A 23,421-nucleotide genomic window follows, 5' to 3' on the forward strand; every position below is an offset into this window, starting at 1 on the left:
CATTCTTCATCCTCAGGGTGAAGAGAGTTGAGGGAAATTCTCACTTTCTAAGATGAAAGAAAATTAAACAATTAAATGAAGTTATTCTAAATATATTCTAAACATCTAACTATATTATTATAGATGAGTCACTTAAAAGCTTTAGGCCATACACTTTCTTCATCTATAAAATAAGAGACTTGGATTAAATGTCTTCCTAGGTTCCTTCCTCAGATCCTGTGATTTCTCTCAGAGGCAGCTGGTGACACAGTGGATAAAACACTGGGCCTGAAGTAAGGAAGACCTGAGTGAAAACATGACCTTAGATACTTACTAGCTATGTGATCCTGGGTAAGCCATTTAACTGCTGTTTGCCTCAGTTTCCTAAACTATAAAATGGGGATAATAATAGCACCTACCTTACAGGATTGTTATGAGGATTCAATGAGATAACATTTGTTTAAAATGCTTAGCACAGTGCTTGGTACATCATAGGCACTATATGAATGTGTATTCCTTTCTCCTTCACTCTCTTCAATTCACATATAGGATTTTGAGGATGGGAAAAGTACACTTCATACTAGAAAATGCCTACCCTATTTTCTTCCCAGGAGGTTTAACCTTAAGTTCCCCCTCCATCTGTTTTGTCACTATGTCTTTTAATCCTCTGCATTAGTGAACATACCTAGCCATCTTATTCTCATATAGCATTTGTTTCACTGAAGTCTCTTAGCAACTAATTCCTTGTGTATCTGATTACCAAGACTAGGCCATCTTTCACATGTAGAACAGTAAAATTTGCATTTTCCACTGTAATCTGTTATCATTTCAGTACTCTCTTTCTAATAAGAAGTTTGATGCATTTTTCACTTGTATGCAATTTTAAAAATAAATAGACCAACAGCATATCTTATTCTGGGAGAAAGATTAAAAAAATCTACACTTCTGAGTTAATGAGCAACACATGAAAGCCCTAATATTCTCATTGTAAAATGTAGCCATGGAGAAGAATTCTTTGAATACCTTGATCTGGAACCAGCCTCACCAATTTTCACTCCTATTTAAGAATTAACTCACTCAGAATTAAGCAACCTATGACCAGATCCTTTAGTGACATGTAGCTCTTTTAACATTTCTTTTCTTCAGCAGCTCTTGAATGTTTAGGATAAAGGTAAAGGTCATTTATAAGAAAGAGAAAGATGGAGTAGTTTTCAAGGGCCCCAAAAATGACAATTATACTTGAGGTTTCCTTTCAATATTGAGAGGTAAGTATCATTGATCTAAAGGAAAAGAACCAGGAAGGTGCAGTCATCCCATTTATTGTTTTTTGTTTTGTTTTGTTTTGTTTTGCGGGGCAATGAGGGTTAAGTGACTTGCCCAGGGTCACACAGCTAGCAAGTGTCAAGTGTCTGAGGCCAGATTTGAACTCAGGTCCTCCTGAATCCAGGGCCAGTGCTTATCCACTGCACCACCTAGCTGCCCCCATTTATTGTTAAAGACTCTGTTCACACAGGGGTGAATGAAGAGTCTAATAGACCTATGCACACAGCCCAGGAGAGATGATGTTGTTGGTAGTGGTGGTGGTAGTGGTGGTGGTAGTGGTCCTTCACTTTTGAACACGGTCAATGATATCACAGGTGATATCTTGAGTTACTCATGAATTAGATTTAAATGATACAGAGTTGCCCAAAGACATCCAGGAGACAGAGAGAGTCTAGCAAAATACCAATGAATGGGTAGTTCATCCCCCCAATCCTGACTGTTCCTTCATTTCCTCAGACAAAACACTGTCATTTAGATAATTTTCTTCTGACAACACAGTTGCCTTTTGAAAGACTGATGAGGTTGGTGGAGGGGGAAATTTATGTGAGGAAAGCATTTTTATGATTTCCTTAATAAATATTTAATGAATAATTTTCTGAAATACTTCTCCCCCTCCCCCATTCAGGGAATACACTTTATTTTCGATGTCAAAAGAAAACAATTCTATGTCAAACATGACACTCAGGTGTCATATATCTTATCAAATTATAAAAAGGAAGTTTTCAGCGATTGAAACTTGTACAATGAATGTTTGCTGAATCAAATTAAATTGAATTGAATTATGTGGTGACTCAAAATTGGGAAAAGCTATAGTTTTAGTGTGTAACTGGAAAATACACTCCAAATAAGTGACTCTCCCAGACCTGAAAGTCAATTCTTAAGATAATATTAATAGCAATATGATTAACAGTATAACAATCAACAGCATTAGAAAGCCAAGGAAGAAAAATCAAAACTGGTGGATGGTTATAGACTCAGTTTCATCAAACATATGGCTATTTAACTGTATTGTCTTTATTTATTTGTGTGTGGTGGGGGGTGGGACCTTTTATACCTTTTAAGGTGTTTTGTTGATCTTTTGGTTTTTGGTTGTTTTTTTAACATCACTCACACTTCCCAATAATTTATTATTCCCACTTCCCCCTTGATAAAACTTTCCTTTATAGCAAAGTAATAGGCAAAACAACTCAAAATGTATACCTCTCCCTACAACCATAGCATGCTCCTCTCTGTGAGAGGTAAAAGGAATCCATGAACAAAAGTTCTAAAGCTTTTCAATGTTGCTTTTCCATTACAGTATTTTGGTCACTGTGTAAATTGTCATCCTAGTTCTGCTTCCTTTGCTCCACATTAATTCATATAATTCTTCCAGAATTGCTGAGTTCTTTATGTTGGCCATTTCTTATGACACAATAATATTACATTACATTCATATATCACAATTTATTCAACCATTTCCTAAGGGTTCAGCACCCACTTTTCTTCCAGTCTTACTAAAGAAACCTTAACAACAGTGCTAATCTCTCTCCCCACTCCCTAACACTCCCCTCACAAATACACATAGCTTTAAAGCAAAAGGAATTTTGCACCTAAGGAACAATGAACTTATATTTGCTCAAAATGTGTTATTTACTAAGAAAAGTATTTCCCTTTTGTGATATGATTTTTTAAAAAAATGCACAGGAGAGTATAACTGATATGGAAATTCTGAGGGACATTGAAACTCTGAGATTACTATTCATAGTCTACAGGGAATTCAAGCTTTTAATTCCTTATTTTTGCTTTTGGAAAGGTAGCATCATATAGTAAAAAAAAGACCCTGGGACTTGAAGTAAAAGTATCTGAGTTTAATGTCTGGCTTTATGAATTTCTGAGTGACTTAGACCTAAGCTTCAGTTTTTCCTCACACATAAAATAAGGATAAAGGAGCTTATACTAGCTCCCTCACAAAGCTGTGAGAAAAGCATTTTGTGAATTGTTAAGGGGTTTATAAAATTGAGCTGTTGGGATATGTGATTTAAAATAAAATAAAAGTGAAAGAAGAGTAATTAAAAACAATTGGATTGGGGACCAAAGGAGCTGTGTTCAAATTCCTGCTATGCTATGTTAACATGGACAAATAATTAAAATACCTAAGCCTCAGTTTCTCCATTTGCAAAATGACAGAATTGGCCTTAATCATTGTTATTTTCCAAATCCAAGTTCTGGTGAGTCTAAGTTTTAACTGTCTCATTATTCAGCACAAAAAGGACTTTATTATTGTGGTATAATTGTGGCTAAATATACCTGGGGAACGAGGATGGAGGGGCGCCTACAATTGAGTTTCTAACTAATGATCCTTAACTTTACAAATTATCATTTCAATTTTTCAGTGATAATTTATTGGGTTATGAATTGGGTCCCTAAGAGATATAAATGGGAAGAGGAATTTTCCTCAAATTCCGTTAAGGTTTCTTTGTTTTGTTTTATTTTAACTAACATATCTTTTAAGAGGAACTGAGTAGTTGTGGTGGTGTTTGTTAGTGTTGTTTTGGTGGGGAGAAAGAGAGGGATGGACCATAGGGTGATAGGCCTAGAGCCAGAAGGGTCATCAGAGAACACGGAGGCCAACCCCTTCATTTTTCAGATGAGAAGAGAAAGGTTCAATGACTTGCCCAAGGTCAAATAGTAAATCTCAGAGTCAGAATTCAGATTCAAGACTATAACTCCAAGTTCAACATTCTTTCCACTGGACCATAGATCCCTACCCTATGTTCTATGGATTATGAATAAATATAAATGTAAATTGTTTTATAACCTTTGTATGGAATAAATTGTTTTATAAGATTTGTATGGATTAGGAATAAATATAAATGTAAAATTTCTTATACCCTCAAAAATCTAAAATATAGGATGCTCTTTGTAAGTATAAAAATACTTAAAGATTTATGTGTTTCCATGGAGAAGTAGAAGATTTCAATTCTTTGCATATGCTGTATTCCTTGCTACTTAGATGGATAACTAACCAAGCAGCTTGGTCCATGCTCTAACCAGACTGGAACAGAATGATGGCAACTTGGCCTGGGTAGGTATTGATGAAGTGCTTAGTCTTATGCTTCTCTGTCCAAGTATTTCCTCAAAATGAAGTGCTAAGCAGGGTGGTCCTTCTTGTCAGTCCTCAATGTACTCTGCTATGTCCTTTTAGATCATATATTTTGAGCACCTGAGTCACACATTCTTCAGAATTCTCCTTCACCTACTCCAACCACTCCATAACCACACACTTTTAAAAATTTTACAACTATGCTTTTAAAAAAATTCTACATCATAGGCCCACATGTTACCATGGCTCCAGGGGTACCCAGAATAATGGTTCCCCTGAAGATGGGCAACCAAATGACCCAGGCAGGTATTCTTTTATTTTTATTTTTTGGGGGGTGGGGGCAGGGCAATGAGGGTTAAGTGACTTGCCCGGGGTCACACAGCTAGTAAGTGTCTGAGGCCATATTTGAACTCAGGTCCTCCTGAATCCAGGGCTGGTGCTTTATCCACTGTACCACCTAGCTCCCCCTGGGCAGATATTCTTATTGCCAAACTGTTGTGAGTCTCAGATGCTGATTTTTTAAGCCTCTCACATGTTGCATGAACACTTTTTAAAGGATTTAGGGGAGGACATAGATGAGACTTGCACAGAAGTGCACATTGGTTGTGATCCAGAAAGAGTATCCACAATGATGAAACTGTGGCACTATTGAAATACTGAACTATCTTAGTTGATTCTTAAAACAACAATTTGAGGTGTTTTGGGAATGTGTGATTATTCCCATTTGATGCTGTAAGGCTCAGAGTTTGAATCACTTGCCTGAGATAATATAGCTACTGAATTCAAGAGCTGAGACTCCAAAGCCAGTGCTCTTCTGGCCACAATGTCACCTACTAGATCCAGAAGATGACAAAGTGGTAGAGGAAACAATACCTGTGTGGTCTGGGCAAGTTGATCTAGATTCCTTGTAGGGTCCCTTCTGATTCTAAATCTATAATCCTAGATCTCAGTGTCCTCACTTGGAAAATTAGAAGTTTGGATGAAAATGATCTTTAAGGTCCCTTTCAGTTCTAAATCCTATGAGCCCAGAAGTCATAATTCTCTTTTAGAGATTGTAAGAATAACAAAGTTCTGACATTCTACTATTTCACTTCCATCCCTTATTTTCAGCAAAAGACAAATGAATTTTGCAAATTAATAAAATTAAAGTAGAATGTGTTTTCTAGTACTGTGCCCAAGATATTAGAAATTTCATAAGACTATTGTTCATTCCTGGTGATATAAAAGATAAATTACTCAAATTATAACTTGGCAAAGCTCTGTTCTAGGCTCTTTTCTCTCTTTACACTTTCTCACTTGGTAACCTCTTCAGCTCCAAAGAGTTAAATTATCATTTGTACATAGAAGATGAAACTTGTTGAATATGGAGAATGAGAGAGAATAAACAAGGTAAAAGCTAAGTAATGCGCCTGGCTAATTAGGGGAATGGTAATGCCCTAAAAAGTAATAGAGCAAAACAAATGAAGGATGAGAAGTTTAGGACTGATATGGAATTTCAGTTAGGTTAAACACTCCATGGTTCAATCAATTATCCTAAACTGCCCAGTGTGTAACCCAGAAATACTTGTTGATTAATTAATTATGACAATAAACAATTTGTTAATGAGATATAAGGCTTGTCACTCTTCCTTGACTACACTTCTGTACTCAAAGGAGAAAGATTCATGAAAATTCTGAATGACTGAGACAATAAGATACTTTCAATAAAAATAGCACATTTATGTTAGACCTAATTTTTACACAGTAAGTTTAGAGGGAGAAGAAAACGAACATCAACAAAGGCAATATGAAGACCTTATTTTTTTAATAGAAAGGCAATGTCAGGAAATAACCAATCTCCAAAATCCCCACAATGACAGATTGCATGTTAGAATTTCAATTGTTGGTTCAATTCTTCTCTAAATGGCACCTCTTTAAATTTATAGTGGGCCTTTTTCACAAGTACAATAAAGCATGCTACCATATTTAAAACTACTAACAGAAAACATTACAATTATTATATTTTATAGCTGATTGTCTTTAGATAATCAGAAGAAATGCAATAGATTTTTTTGTAAATTTACTACCACTTGCTTTCTATTTGTCTAACTTGTGTTTTACATTTTCCATAAGCCGATTACAAGAAGAAAATGACGGGATAAGGTATCTGCTTAAGGATTTTCCAAAGAGGTGAGAACTAATCCAGAATATTTCACATTCAGGATCACCTTACACAGATACCTGGCTCCTGGCCACCACTATGGAATTTAAGGGTGAGAAGAAAATTACAAAAGCAATTCACAAAGACGATGTAACCCAAAAGTATTATTAAAGCACTCATCTGGTGGACCAGAGAAGACATGATCTTCACTTTACAAGCCTTTATTTCATATAGATTGAGTTTAGCTGTTCACATAGTTTAGCATTCTTCTCAGAATCTTCATCTGGCATCATTGTTCCTTTGGTACAAAAGCAAAAATTGAGAGGAGGGGGTGTTTAGAGAAAAAACACACATACATCTTTTCCTGGTCTGACTGACAAAGCATTTTGCCCTTTGCAATAGATATTTTCAGTCAGATGAGTTTCAAGGAAATGTTTTTGTTTTGTTTTTCAATCTCATTCCACATGGTTTGACTTTTGTTTGTTTTCCTGTCACCCTTCTAGAATTACCCTTGGCATCTTTCCTAATCAGCAACATTAGGAGCTCCCTGGCCCACAGTGGAATGTAGACCTGCAAGTCAGTTGAGGTTAGTCTGGCCACCAGCCCCCATGTTAGGATTTCCTCAATGACAGTCAGCTTAGATCGGTCCAGTGCCAACCATTCAAAAATAACCACAAGATTCCTCACTCTGCTTTCCCTTCATGGTGACTTTCTTGTCTTTCTTTTCCTTTCTAAAGGATTTTCAAGATCAGATGTCTGGTTTGAGCCCTATAATTGTCCTGTTTCTTTGGCACAAAAGCAAGAGAATTGTTGTCAAGGTACAAGTGATGTTTTTCTAAGTTTTCTCAATTTCTAAAGACAACATTTTTCATAAAATGGAGGTCAGACCCCAAAAAGTTACATGATTATTCAGTATTCTCTCTTTTTTGTAGTGTTTCTATGTACCCAGGGAAAAAATGCTTCCAACTTAGAATCAGTTGAGAATTATCAATATGGAGATGATTAAACCTATGTAATTCAAAACTCACTCAAGTATTCGATTCAAGAAATATTTATTATTTCCTACGTGTACTGCTACATCAATCAATCAATCAACCATCATTTACCAAATACCTATCATGTGCTGGGCATTGTATTAGGTTCTGGGGATACAATGACAAAAAATGAAATTGCTGACATTGCATTAGGGAAGAGAGCTTCATTTCACAAATCTAGAGTTGGAAAGGACATTTGAGGCCACATTGCTCAATCCTTTCATTTACCTGAGGACCAGAAAATTAAGTGATTTACCCAATCAGTATAAAGGGCAGGATTTGAACCCAACTCCCTTAATTTCAGAACCAGTTCTCTTTCTCCTATACATGTACATATATAAGTATATAGAAAATAAATACAAGGTAATCTGTTATGACTAAATTTTCAAGAGGAAACAGAATTGCAAAATGTTTTAAATAAAAACTGCAACTTGCCATTGGAAAGTAACTTCATGTTGGAAATGTGAAGACCCTTCAGCCTTAACTTTATTTCAAAATTATATTTTTGTAAAGTTTTGTTGCTTGTTGTCCTTCTTGTTTAAAGAGAACCAAAATTATATCACTACGTTGGATTCAAGGTACAGTGTTTGACTATAGCTGATCAGATCAATATGAGTTGGGAAGTCTCTTATCACAGGTAAGGCACAAACAGTCCACATGAACATTTGGAGTGGAAATATCTCTAAATTTGCACATCATACATTTCCTGTGATCTACTGCGATTCTGTTTTGCTCATAGAACACAGCACCTTCTTTGATGTGGGCATGCGAATACTGGGAGGTTCTGTGCCAGTGTCTCCCCTGTCTCACAGTCTATTCCAAAGTTCTTCTGAGATACTTTGAGCATGTCCTTGTATAGCTTCTTCTGACCTCCATGTGAGTGCTTGCATTTTGTGAATCTTCCATAAAGTAGGTTTTTTTAGGGAAATATAGGTCTGGCACATGATCAGCCCATCAGAGTTATGCTCTTTGCAGGAGACTTTGAATGCTTGGCAGTTGAACTCAAGAAAGGAACTCAGTGTCCAGTACTGTATCTTGCCAGGTGATCTTCAGAATCTTCTTAAGACAATTCAAATGGAAGCAGTTCAGTTTCCTGGCATGGCTCTGGTAGACTGTCCAGGTTTCACAAGCATACAATGAAGTCAGTACAATGGCTCTGTAAACCTTTAGGTTGGTAGGCAGTCTAATACCTCTTCCCTCCCACACTTTCCTTCAGAGCCTCCCAAACACTGAGATAGCTCTAGCAATGTATGTTTCAACCTCATCATCTATTTGTACATCCCTAGAAAGTATACTGCCAAAGTAAATGAACTTATCCATAGCACTCAAAATCTCTCCATTTGCTGTAATTGGTGGTTCCATGTATGGATGGTGGGGAACCTCTGTTTTCTTGGTGTTAATTGTCAGGTGAAAATTAACACAAGAGCAGAGAATCAATCTATAATCTGTTCATTAGGACAGTGACTATTTTCTTTTTAGCTAAATTAAAACACTGGAGGGGCAGCTAGGTGGTGCAGTGGATAGAGCCCCGGCCCTAGAGTCAAGAGGACCCGAGTTCAAATCCAGCCTCAGACACTTGACATTTACTGGCTGTGTGACCCTGGGCAAGTCACTTAACCCCAATTGCCTCACCACAAAAAACCAAAAACAAACAAAAAACCCACTGGAGTTGTCTGTAGCAAACAGTTCTAGAACCCCTCTCTCCAGGAATCTTAAAACTGAAGTTTCCCTTCCATAATTCCTTGATCATCTAGTGTTGTAGCCTATTCACACAGCTCTATGCATCATTTTACTCTTTGTCAATAGTTCTGCACATTCCTGAATGCTTCAGGTATGATTGTGAATAAATGCAAAGTAAATGAACTACTTTTATACTGCCTTTCAGGTCTGTGATTCAATAATTCTCCATAAGAGAATTAATTCAATCGATCAATTAATTAATTTAAGCTAAAGTTTCGCCATGCTTCTGATAGAACTAGCAGGAAATAACATAAGGCATCATCTAGCCTTGATGATGTTATGATCATACTAAGTCTTGATTATATTGTGATAACGTTTGCACTATATCAATAATGGATCAATAAACTTTTGCATTCTGTGTGTTTAGCCTTGAGGGATTCCCCAGGGTTCTTGAGGTCCACCAAAAGAAGTAATACAAACACCAACACTAATTTCTTCCTTTGTTAGCTAGCTGCTTAAACCAGAATATTAATCCACATCTCTGCCCATATAGAAGACTGATTTCCATTCTCTACCTAATATTGCTGAATTTAGATTAAAGTAATAAGTAATGGCCACTAAACTATCTTTCTCTTTAGACCCTGAATAAAGGGAGTCAATCATATTTCATAATTGTTTCTTGCATGTGAAATTCAGAGAAAGGAAGGAGACTAGTGATCATACTTATGATTTTCTCTTTATATTTGCTTGTGAGCATTAGTCTACTTAATTCTTCTCTTTCATCTCTAACTCTTAATTGCAATTAACTTCTCTGACATGTTATAGTAAGTAGAATGTAGAGTACCATACATGGAAACATTATTTTAGGGTTGTTAACGGAATGGTTTATAATGCAATTTAAATCCCAATTCTTTATGTTTACTATAGAGGGAGCACTACATCGAACTGCCTTCTGGGAGTAAAAATCAACAGAAACCTATTCATGCATTTTCTTAAAAACTCTAGCTTCTGGGGGCAGCTAGGTGGTGCAGTGGATAGAGCACCGGCCCTGGAGTCAGGAGTACCTAGGTTCAAATCCGGCCTCAGACACTTAACACTTACTAGCTGTGTGACCCTGGGCAAGTCACTTAACCCCAATTGCCTCACCAAAAAAAAAAAAAAACCCTCTAGCTTCCTATCTAACACTGACAGAACAAACAACATAATGCATTTCAGTCTATTATGCTATGATAAAGGTAAGAAAAAATAGAACATATATCATTGTAATTGATTGTGAATGAGAATTAAAATGAACATGATGTACTTTTCATATTTATGAATTCAATTCCTCAGACATTTTTTAAGCATCTGACATACTCAGAGAATGTGTTAGGTGCTAGGCATAGGATTTATAATAACAATTCACATGTATTATAGCACTATGGAGTATTCTCCTACAATAATCCTATGAGGTAGATTATACAAGTCTTACCATCCACATTTTAAAAAGAAGGTTTAAAGAAGCTATTATTGATGACCTTGTTGTTGTTGTTGTTGTTGTTGTTGTTGTTGTTGTTGAGACAATTAAGTGACTTGGCCAAGGTCACATAGCTCATAAGTGGAGAAGCCAGGATTTGATTGGACAGAGTGTAAGGGAAGTACAAAAAGCAAGCCATACATGTTGTTGCCAATATTTTGAAAAGGGGGCAGTTAAAGAAAGAACTGGTATTAATTGAACACAGACTGAACTCAAGAATGCTATTTTTCACTTTCTTTCATTTTTTTTCTTTTGAGTTTTCTTATACAAAATTACTAATTTGGTGATGTTTTACATAATTGCAACTATATAACCTATATCTTATTGTTTGCCACCTCAGGGAGGGGGGAGGGTAAGGAAGGGAAAGAAGAATAAAATTTGGAACTCCAACCTTTAAATAAAAATGGATATTAAAAAGGAAAAATGGGGAAATTACCTATACCTAGAAGGATTAGACAGGCAATAAACTAGCTTTTATGAAGCACCACTATTTGTTAGGACCTCTGCTAAGTGCTACGATCCAAGTAATCCCTTATGGAGTAATTGGCACATAAGTAGACCTTGAAGTCAGGGTTTGAAGTCATTAAGTTTTTACTTCAGTAGATTCAGTTGAGGGAAGGAGGTTGTAGGAAGGGAATTTGTTATGGGCAAATTCTCTTCCTAGATATTCTTTCCTTTCTGGATTTTCCTGACACTGGTCTCTCTTGGGTTCTCCTCCTGTCTAATTGCTCCTACTCATTCTCCTTTACTGTTATACCCACTGACTGTGGGTATCTCCCAAGGATCTTCCCAAAGCTCTCCTCTCTTTTCTTTCTACATGCTCTCATGTGATAATCTGATTAATCAGCACCAATGGGTTCAATTATCATCTCCATGCAAGTGTCCCCAAGATAGAGACAGTCTTTCATCCTAGTTTCTCTCTTAAATGCTAGTCACCATTCATGAACTCTAGAACATTTCAAACTGTATGTTCCTTAGGCATCTTAAAGTTAATATATCAAAAAAACTCTCAAAATTTCCTTCCCCTCCCCCCCCCAAAAAAACTTCTCTCTTCTGAATTTCCCTGTACTTGTGAAGGATAACATCATCCTTCTAGTCACCTAAGATCACAACCCAATGATATCCTCAACCTCTCACTCACTCACCTCACCTAACAAATCAAATGCCAAATCTTATTTCTATCTCTAAATTATCTCTCCTATATATCCCCTTCTTTCCATTCACATGATCATCAATATAGTTCAGGCTCTCATCACCCCTCACTTAGACTATTACAATAACCTTCTATTTGTTCTACCTGCCATAAGCCTCTCTCCACTCTTACCATACAACCACCACACAAATTATCCCCTACCTAGCTGCTGAAATGGTTTTCCTAAAGCACAGGTCTCACCATGTCACACTCCCTACTCAATAAACTCCAATGACTCCCAAAGATAAAACTCCTCTGTTTGGCATTCAAGGTTACCACTTTTTATTTTTATTTTATTTTATCACTATTTACCACTACGGCCATTTCTACTTTCCTGACTTACACATGAGTCCACTGTGTGCACTCTACCATTCAACAACACTGTCTTTGTTGCTGTTCCTTACACACAATGATCCATCTCCTGTCTCCAAGACTTTGCTCTATCTGTCCCTATGTACCCATAAGGTATCTTATTTTTGTAACTTTTCTAGTTCATAGAAAATTCTCTTTGGTAGATAAAAAGAAACCAAATATAGGTTGAACAGTCTCTTTTTTCCTATATGTATCATTGATCCATTAACCCTGAGAAGCAGGCATACTTTGATCTTCCTTTTCCCTTTAACAGTTTTTAAAAGCCATTTTGATTTTATTTTTATTTTCTTCTCTTTTGTTTCTTCTTTTCCTTCCTTGTTCCTTTCTCCCTTCCTTTCTTTTCTTTATTTTAATTTTGACCCATGTGGGGACCTACAGGCTGAAAACTCTCCACTGGCACAGAATTAGAATTTGAAATCATTGAATTGCCCAAGTAAAACCTAACTCTAGTTTTCTATCACTGTTCCTTTTCAGTCCCATGCTTCAACCTGCTGAAAAGGGTCATGGTTCTGTTTCTAATAACTGATTCGGCATGTATTTAATATAGCATAAAACAAACAAAACAAATACACATATCAACCAGCAATGGTGTAAGGGGTTTGTTTTTTAATCAACAATTACCTGAATTAATTTCCCATAGGAGCCTAATAAGTATTTTTTGCAGATTTAGAATAGAGAAAAAAATTGTTTTCATTAAACCATTGAATCAGTTTAGATTAGACCCTTTGGCTCCCTAAGACACAAGACATGATTTTTGTCTTGGCTTTTTGTTTTGTTTTGTTTTGATTTGTATGGATTTTTACAAAGCAGAATACGTTTTGTTTTGTTCCAATATTTTCATCAGGGTGGAGAATTTGACGTATGGAAATTCCAACCATGGATGCATCTTGGCAACTCACCTATAACTTGTGACATGTCTGGGATACCAAGAAGTAAAGTGACTAATCAGTGGCCACGTGAGTGTCCCAAAATGCACCCAAGAGCATCAGAGGAAGGATCCTTCAACCCAGTTATTTCTAACCCCCAGTCTAACTCTCTATGCATAGAAGGTTTGGCCATGGCCAGTTTGCTTTTCATTAGGCAACTTGATGGTCCTACATTATCTAAGGCAGGGGAATGGAAGGGGTTGGGTGAACTTTCACCATATTGGTCTCTGATTTAGTAAGGATAGCTGATTAGCATAATACACTGCAACTCAGATCTCCTGAGCTCAAGCAATCCACCAGACTCTGCCTCTACAGTAACAGGAATTATAGAGAAGTACCACCACACTCAGCCAAGAGTAGTATTTTTCAAGAAAGCAACATCATGGATGAATTTCTTGCCATGCTCTGACAATGTACAGTAATTCTTATCCTTTTCTAGTAGATTTCATTTCTTAGAACAGGACAACCTTGCCCTAGTGGTTATGTGAATACATCCCACTAGATAGAAATACAGAGGATGTAGGATTCAAAATTTCTAAAATTCTAGGTTCTAAGAGAGTGTTAAGACCTTTGATCCCTCAGCTCCTCCACTCTGTAGCATAGTGTGGACTCTCTAGGGACTGTGGACATTATGAATTTACCAAATCAGAATCAACTCTCACCTCCTCAACTATGGAAAACCTTAATCCTTCCTTAATTTTGTGTTTTAGTGAGCCTCCCCTCAAGACTAAAACACATTCATTACCATGTCATTCCTTTGCTCAAGAACTCTTTACCTATAGGAGAAAATGCAAACTTACTTAACATTTAAAACCATTCACAGCCTGGCCCCAAGTGATCTTCCCAGGCCTATTACACATTTCTCCCTTCAAAAACTCTACACTACAGTCAAACAGGCCTGCTTGCAGTTTCTCATACACAACATTCCATCTCTTCTCAACAGGCCTTTGACACAGGCTGTCTTCCATACCTGGAGGTCTCTATTTCACCTGAACCTCTTGGAAACTCCTGACTCCCTTTTAGATTCAGCTCCTTCAAGAAGACTTTTTTGATTCTCCTAGTTGTTAGCTCCTTTCCAAAATCACTTTTTTATTTCATCTATTTCCTATACATAACAGCATTGTAATATAGTATATAGAGTGTGTCATGGGGCTGTGGGATCCTGGGCAAATTGCTGAACCATTCAGTTTTCTAGGCAACTCTCTAAGACTAAGTTGTAGAAAAGATGCCAACCTTCATTGCTAGAAGGACTGTCTTCATCCAGGAGTTCAGTATTGCAAAGAACTCAATCATCCAATTCCTCCTATTCCTATATTTATTTACCTGTGAATAAGTTTGCCCCTAGTAGAATGTATGCTCTGTTTTTGTATCTCCTGTACCCAGCATGGTGACTAACACATAGTAGGCCCAGAACAGATGCTAATTGATTTATTGATTGACTGATGACAGAGTAATGGAATCTACTCTCTACCTAAGAGACAAAATACATTTAACCAAATATGGTATTTCCTCTTGGAATAGAATCAATAAAGCAATAAGACAATACCTAATAGCAACAAAACAATGTACAACGAACTATCTACCTGTGAGCTTCACCACCAAAGATTCTCCAGGAACACAGAACACCCCAGAGGGGACAAGGAATCCCTCTTAATCCAATAGTTATAGGAAATTCACAGTTCATTTTGCTTTGCCTACGTGGAAAAACTTACTATAAATGTGCAAAGATGTACAGATAATACAACAATTCACTCCATGGATACATCTTGGCAACTCACCTGTAACTTGTGACATGTCTGGGACACCGAAAAGTAAAGTATCTAATCAATGGCCACATGAGTGTCCCAAGATGCACCCAAATGCATCAGAGGCAGGACCCTTGAACCTGCCTCCCAGTCAACCCTCTATGCATAGTAAAGGTTCAATTCACACATCATCAGGCTAAGACTTAGGAATTCTAGACCTTGGACCTATCTCAGTGCAAGGCACAGATTCAGAATCTGGTATGAGCAAGAACTCCTGAAATCCCAAGTCAGTGCATATCACTAGTAGGGACCTCTGTCTCATGCTATGTCAGAGAAGGGCGAGTCCTTAGTGGCAGGCCCTGGCAAGGGACAGGGACAGCAGCACTATTCTGCTACCTTGTCTTTGATCTTCAGATCTTTAAACCAAGGCATGTCTCTCTTACAGTAGTTTGTCATTTCCTGTTGTGATTTTCTCATTTACCATATAAACTCTGGAGTTGAAGAAAGAAGAAACATAAGTGTACTACATCCTACCCCCAGAAAAAAGATTTTAGTACCTTTCAAATACATGGGGTGGACATCTGTGAACATCCTCATCATCATAAGGATCATCATGTAATGATTGGAACGACGCCACCTACTGGAGACTTGCTGTGGGAAAGCTCCACCATGAGGAAAATGCCTCCGAGGCATTGTGGCTTTTCCTTGGCGTCAGGAAATGACGTTTGCTCATGGGTGCTGTCTATCAAGGCTACCAGCCAATCAACTTGAGGAGCCTCCTATGGTCTGGGAGGAGACAGGAAGGAGGAAAGGGAGCCTGCGCAGAGAGTGCGGGGGCTTTTTGGCTTCCTGACTTGATGGTGGTGGTGGCAGAGGACTTCACAGGAAATTTGAGGAAAGATAGGAATGCCAGGCTGTTAGAATTCTGTTCTCAATCTTTTTCTTTCTATTTTCCAATAAACCCTTAAAAACCTAAACTTGTTTTATCAGTGATTTTTATTCAGTTTCCCCCAAAACTGGGGGAACAGATTAGAATCCACATTTAGAATCCTAAATTACACAATCACTTGGTAAATACACAGTTGTGAGTGAACAATTCAACTACAAAGTACAATGCACATGTAGATATGACATATATGTCATTATCTCTATTATTAAATACAACTAATGTTATTATACACAACCGACATAAAACATAGTCTAAAGTAATGTTTTGTGCAAAATAACCAAATATATAGATCACACACTAAAGCAGTCTGTATGTACATAAAGAAAAAAAGTATGCAAATCATGGCTTAAAAAAGAAACAAAATCCAGTTTTTAAAAAAGCACATTGTGGGGCAGCTAGGTGGCACAGTGGATAGAGCACCAGCCCTGGAGTCAGGAGGACCCGAGTTCAAATCTGGCCTCAGACACTTGACAGTTACTAGCTGTGTGACCCTGGGCAAGTCACTCAACCCCAATTGCCTCACCAAAAAAAAAAAAGCACATGGTATAGAAAATATATAGGCTATATACGATACATTATTGACTGTGCATTGCTCCTTTATTCCTACTCACAAGGGAGTCCAATTAATTCTTCAATGTGTATTATGGTGCATTATATCTGTGGGGCCAGTCACTACTATTCCCAGAGATTATTTCATAGGTAATTTGTCAAATCTTTCACATATATGACATGTCAGCTTCCTATAAATCCATTATCTTGTGTATGTGCGTGTGCATGTCATGCACAACGATATTCTTTTAACTGAACCCTAGAATAACTTTGCTAGTGAACTCAGCATTATTTTATTGTTTCTTTCAGAGGTCCTCTGAAATGAGTCCATAAATACTATAGACAGCAGGTCTCCATTCAGCCAATCTTTCAAACTGGTTGTGAGTCTCTACATCTTTTCCAAAGCAAAGTCAATGGGCTAATGTGGTTCTCACCCAAACATTGGCATGTACAATGCAAAGCTTATGGCTCCCTTCCCGGTTTCATGCTCCAAAAGCCATATGTTGATTCCACTGAAACATTTTCTCAGGCTTTAAGGTTTCCAGCTTGTTCAACAGTGAGCAACTGAAACCCTCAGGCTACAGGTCTCCCTGATGGTGCTAAGGTATGATTCTAGACTTCATGGTTCTTGCTAAGACCAATACTTCCTTAAATTATTTGCTTTTGAAGATAGCCTTTATTGGAGTGAAATCTGACATAGAAGCAGTACATAGAGAAATACTTCTCACACAATATCTTTGCGGCTGTAGATTCTCTCTGATTCCTCAATGTATATGACTGTACATATTAGGTGAACTGCTCAGTCACCACTAGGATGTGATTTATCTACATACTGAAACCATAAAATCAATGTACATAAGCTCTAAAGGCTTGATGCTACTTATATTCTCCAAGTATGTGCAGCATGAGTTGGCAGCACTTTCCTTGAAAACATTGAGCATAAGTCTCACATGTCTTACAGTCATTTGCTGATACTCAATGCCATTATTTTTTTCCCTAGCACTAGTATCTTTTCTTTACCCAAGTCTTCATATAGAGCTCACAAGTCAAAAGACAAAAATGTCTTGAACAACATCAATTATTTCCTGGTACCATTTGTATATAATCAGTTAGAGACTGATAAAATATTCCATTTTTATAGTTTCAACGTCTTTCATTGTCTCAATAGTGGGGGATCCTTTGTTTGAGACAGCAAAGGATACTTATTTGCTTTTTTGATTTCATCACTTCTTGTATCTCTTCTTCATGGAACTGCTACCAGGAATAGTCATTTAAAGAAAACTGAGGCAAAGAGGAACTTGTTCAATGCAACAAAGTTCACAAACACTGATGGCACCCATTCTGATGGAAAACCTAGACTCAGCTGAACTTTCATTTGATGAAAGTTCATCTCCATACATGTGATCACCTTGACTTCTTTTATGGCTCTCATCTTATCTTTGAACTCATGTGACCATTGAGAGAAAGAATCTCCACATTTTTCAAGTACCAATCTATGACAAGGAACGTCCATTCAAGATACAGCTGGTCAAAATGTACGTCAGTGAATCATAATCCCTCCCTATTAAAATGAACTCTATTATGTATAGTCTCAGAATTTACCCATGGAAGTTCACTTTAAAGCTAATCAATCAATAATAAACATTTATTAAACATCTACTATGTGTCAGGTACTGTGCTATATGGTGGGGATACAAAAAGAGGCAAAAGACAGTGCCTGCTCTCAAGGAGCTCAGAATCTGAGAGACAACATGCAAACAAATACATACAAAATAAACTATAGAAAAGGGTTCTCATGACCCAACAAATATGATTGGTCCTCTGAGTTACCAACCCACCAAATGATGGCAAATACCAGGGACTCTGGTACAAGAATCTCTTCCTACATCTAGACCTCATTCAGGAAAAGTTCAAATCTTTGATTCTCTTAACCCATTTTCACTATTTCCTTTATATACTTGCTTCTTAGAATCTAGTCTCAATTTGCCTGTGTTCCTCTCTGTACTTGATAGCAATCAACCTAAAGTTTAAAAGCCTAAAGTTGCCACATCTTTTCAATCAATGCCATAGGCTATCAAAGCTGAAATGATTTAAAGAAAAAAATTAATGGTGTTAGCAAAAGCACTGAGGTGGAAACATACAGTGAGTAATGTGTAATTTAGTTGAAATATAGTATATGTGAAAGGGAATAATGAAAGATTAAATTGCCAAAGTTAATTGGAACCCAATAACAGTGGCTTTTCCTGCTAGGCTTGAATGTTTTGGCTCCATTTGTGGATCAGTAAGGAGTCATTGAAGATTTTTGAGTGTTGGAGTGATGTGATTAGAACTGATCATTAGGGAGACTAAAAAAATCATGAAAGATATCAGATGACTTTCAGTCATGTTTACTGTATAAGAGAACATTGTTATATCCCCTTGTTGTCCACATTCATTAAATGAAGCATTTGGGAACTGAAACAAGGCATATACTTCTTCACTTACTGTATAAGTTGACAAGAGGTAGACAAATACCTTCTGAAGTTTAATACATGCTGTGTTTTCCCTCATTGCTGCAACAAGAAAAGTCATTCCTCTCAACCGGCTCCTCTTGAAGAGGTGACTCAGATATCTTCTTAGCCTCTCAAGTGATACTTGGTACTGAAACATCCAACAAATATGAGATTAAAAACTACTTGAGTATCTGCTTTAACCATAATTCATTAAGATCCTACTCTGAGGGTCACTGATAACACTGGTCAAGAGGTGATTACAGTTCACAGACTGTTGAGATGTAACAGCTGCTGATGCCCTTTCTACCTGAAAGAATTAGAAATTCAGGCACCTCCTGGCAAAATAGTTGGTTATGTTGTATAAAAAGTCACAATTCAAAATGAAAGTCAAGAAGATATTTTGAAAATTGTGGGTCCCCATGCAGCATTTGACTATTTTGGAGATTTTTTTTCTAAAAATGAATAATGAAAAGATATCAATTGGAAATATTTCACAGTGTTAGTCAGGATTTATGAATGATGTCTTCACAAATGCTGACAACTTTGGGATACAGATTCCTGCAGAACTAGATGTGAAAATCAAATAAAACTGAGGCCTGTCTTCTCTTTGACTTTATGTTCTTTGAACATTTACTGGCTGAAATATAACAAGTAAGTTGATAGAAACAATAATATATGCAGACCAGAAGGTCCAAATTTAGTATGGGGAGAGTTAATTGGGTGACTAGAGAGTTAATTGGGTGGCTGTCCATAATATTGGGGTTCAGAAAATAATGAGGGGGCGGCTAGGTGGCGCAGTGGATAAAGCACCAGCCCTAGATTCAGGAGTACCTGAGTTCAAATCCGACCTCAGACACATGACACTTACTAGCTGTGTGACCCTGGGCAAGTCACTTAACCCCCATTGCCCTGCAAAAAAAAAAAAAAAAAAGAAAAGAAAATAATGAGGGACCTCTAGATCCAAAGTTATTTTTCCCAGGACAAAAATAAAGGAAATTAACAGCCTCTTTTCCACAAACAAATCAGGTTTTATTAATGGGAATAAAATATATAACAAAGGTGAAATTAATAAAGTCAGGGACAAGGGAATATGGGAAGAAAAAAATGGATAAGCTCCCTGGCTCTAGCAAAGACTGACTTAATCCCCAAACTTGCTTCCAGCTCAGCTAATTCAAAGAGCTGGCCTCGTTTCTATTAACTCACCACCTGGGGTCCATAGTTTCTATAGGAGTCAACTGAGCAGTCCCTCTATAGTCCTCTCTCAGAAGCTCACCAACAGGAAAAGGGACCTCCTCTCAGCAAGCATTCCCTTTTCTACTTTTTCTCTCCCTCCCCCAAAAGGGAGGTCCTTCAAGTTGCTTGGCCAAGAGTGGTCCCCTTAGTGATGTCAGTAGTATACATCACTCAGAGCAGGCCAGGTGTGGCCTATATCTAATCATCTCAAGTAGGTACTTGGTTGGTTTCTCAAACAATACTAGATCAATCAGGTGAGCATCTGCCAAATTCCATTATTTTATCACAAGACCATATTTCAAAATCCCTTGGGCTCAATATGTAATTTCTGAAATGCATGGATATCAGCTTTCTTGTTTTACAGAAAATAGAAATCATAGCATTTATTAAACCATAACTAAAAATGGTAACCCCCCCTACAAAAGAGTATGTATGTATTTATGTATATATACACATAAATACATACATATGTACATGTGTATATATGCATATATTTACACATAAATACATGCATGCATACATACATTACAATGACATAGCACTTTATTTTGTGGAACTCAAATCAATTTGGAGAAACTCCCTAACTCCCAAGATACCTTGATAAGGGCATCAGGGCCCCATGTATTGAATTCACCACCATCCTCTTATATCTATGCTTCAAATCTTTGAATGTCCAGTATAGTTTTTACCATCTAGTTCACGTAGGGTGAAAGAGTACAAAGGCATAATAATAAATAGAGTTAATAGCTGAATAAATCACTTATTGTTGCCCTTATATGTTGTTAAAACACTATACTGAAAGGAAAAGTTTCCTAAACGAATGACTTCTCAAGTTCTCTTTGAAAAAAAAGAAAGGTGCATAAAAAAGATCCTGTTTACTTAACTTGGCTTTTCTTGATGTTCACAAAAATCTTTCTTAATCCTTAACCAAAATTTTTTTGGATAACTAAACTTTTAAGAATTCAAACTCTTCAAATATACAAGTGAGACAAAATGAACTGGAGGTAAAATGTGACTAGCTTATTTTCTTTTTTTTTTTTTGAACATCCACAGAATTTATTAGAGAACAAGGTTCAGATGAATTAAGAAGTGAATTGTATTGAATGTTCAGTAATCACTATGATTGTTAGGATGCTTTTTGTTACATCAAGCCTATATCAAGAAAGCAAGCAACAATCATTTATGAGGCAATTGCTGTATGTCAGGCACATTGCTAGGTACCAGTGAACACAAAAGATCAAGTGAGACATGTTCTTTCAAGGAACTTACATTTTTATCAGAAGGGATAAAATGCATATGTATAAATCTATGCAAAAATAATTAGGAGACAGTTTAGGTAGGGTTAAAATTATAGATGTGCCTCTTTTCAATTTCGACTTATTGTTCTAAGTTCTTCCTTCTGGGGTCATGCATAGAAATATAAGATCACAGATTTGTGGCTGCAAGGGGGCTGAGAGGCAACTGAGTACCATTGTATTTTGTAGATGAAGAAACTGAGACATTCAGTAATTTGCCCAAAGTCACACAAAATGTTATGTGGTATTCTTAGTTGTATCTGTGGTTACCCAAAAGAAAATCATCTCTATTACCATTAATAATTGTAATAATAACCATAATGTTAAAATCTACATTTTGGACCTACTGACACCACCTTAGGAAACACAAGAAAAAACTTAAAATAGATGAACCTGGATTTGCCAAGCATAATCAAACATGGTTTGCCTTTGGATAAAGCCTATGGATTAGCTTAGTTCCAAAATGGGACTAAAAGGTTTTCTGTGTGCAGTATTCACATGACTTTTGCCAGGAAAAGTTAACAATTATCTGAATCATGGTGATTTGGTTTTAGAAAGGAGTTTTATTATATTATTCAAGACTATCATTGATGCCAGAAATTAAAGAAATGCTATCCTTAACTAGTCTGGACTCATTGATCAATGCAGATTATATAGGGAAACAGAAGAAATTGTGCATCATATCCCTTTAGATTGCAATGCAAAACTTAAGAACCCATTGAACCTAAATGGACACAAGCAGGTGGCCAGATATATACTAGAAGTTTGGCATCTTTGATGAAAAGTCAATCCCTAAACTGCAAATACAGACCCTACCTTTAAGAAATCAAAAATTTAAATATACTGAAATTAGAGCATTATTTCTTTTTCTTGTTTGTTTTTTTGCTTTTGAGTGTTTTGTTTTTTTGCTGGGCAATGAGGATTAAGTGACTTGCCCAGGTTCACACAGCTAGTAACTGTCAAGTGTCTGAGGCCAGATCTGAACTCAGGTCCTTCTGAATCTAGGACCTGTGTTTTATCCACAGCACCACCCAGCTGCCTGCAATGGGGCATAATTTCTGACCAAAATCTTGCCTACAATGGCCTTGATTGTTCCACTCACATTTAAAAGTGTTTTTAATATATGTCACCCTACCAAATATTAATTATCTTCAAACTATATTGAATGAAAACTTTCCCAAATAAAGAGATCTAGTGGAAGCAATGTGGTTTACATGAGCTTATTTTCTCTAAGGAGAACCTGACTACATTATCTCCAACAGCTCATACATCTGACCTGTCATCTATTTAGCATCCTCTTACCCTATACCCTTTCCTTTTCTGCCCTTGATATATGTCTAAACTTGTTCCTTACTTGGATCAACTGCCTGAGGATTAGATTGATTCTACAGAATCCTCTGTAGCCTCAAACCCTTCAGTTTACTGACCTTTATTTCAGAATTACAGTTCTTCATTATGGATATCACAAAGATTTCTTTCTGTTTTTGTTTTTTTGTTTGTTTCATTTTGTTTTGTTTTGTTTTTTGCGGGGCAATGGGGGTTAAGTGACTTGCCCAGGGTCATACAGCTAGTAAGTGTCAAGTGTCTGAGGCCGGACTTGAACTCAGGTACTCCTGAATCCAGGGCCAGCACTTTAACCACTGTGCCATCTAGCTGCCCCAAGATTTCTTTTTCACATTTCAAAATGTAGGGGCAAGCAACTCTTAGAGTCTCTGAATTGATTTCTTTCCTAACTCAAATGTTAAAGTCATATTTAGCAGTGAGGGTAGCTGTTGTTTCAAATCACAGAAAAATCAAACCAACATTTTCCTAAAAATAAGGCTTGAATGTGACATAGGTTTCATACTTTAATTAGGAGAACTGGGACAAAAAAGATTCTTATGTCTATGCATTTATTCACAATGGGAAGAACCA

General features: G+C 36.9%; 1 pseudogene; it reads left to right on the forward strand.

The window, feature by feature from the left end:
* LOC122750427 overlaps positions 1-19,627 on the forward strand; it is a 120,460-nt pseudogene extending 100,833 nt beyond the window's left edge.
* The last annotated feature ends 3,794 nt before the right edge of the window (positions 19,628-23,421 follow it).

The sequence above is a fragment of the Dromiciops gliroides genome, chromosome 1 (assembly GCF_019393635.1).
Source record: "Dromiciops gliroides isolate mDroGli1 chromosome 1, mDroGli1.pri, whole genome shotgun sequence".
NCBI lineage: Eukaryota > Metazoa > Chordata > Mammalia > Microbiotheria > Microbiotheriidae > Dromiciops > Dromiciops gliroides.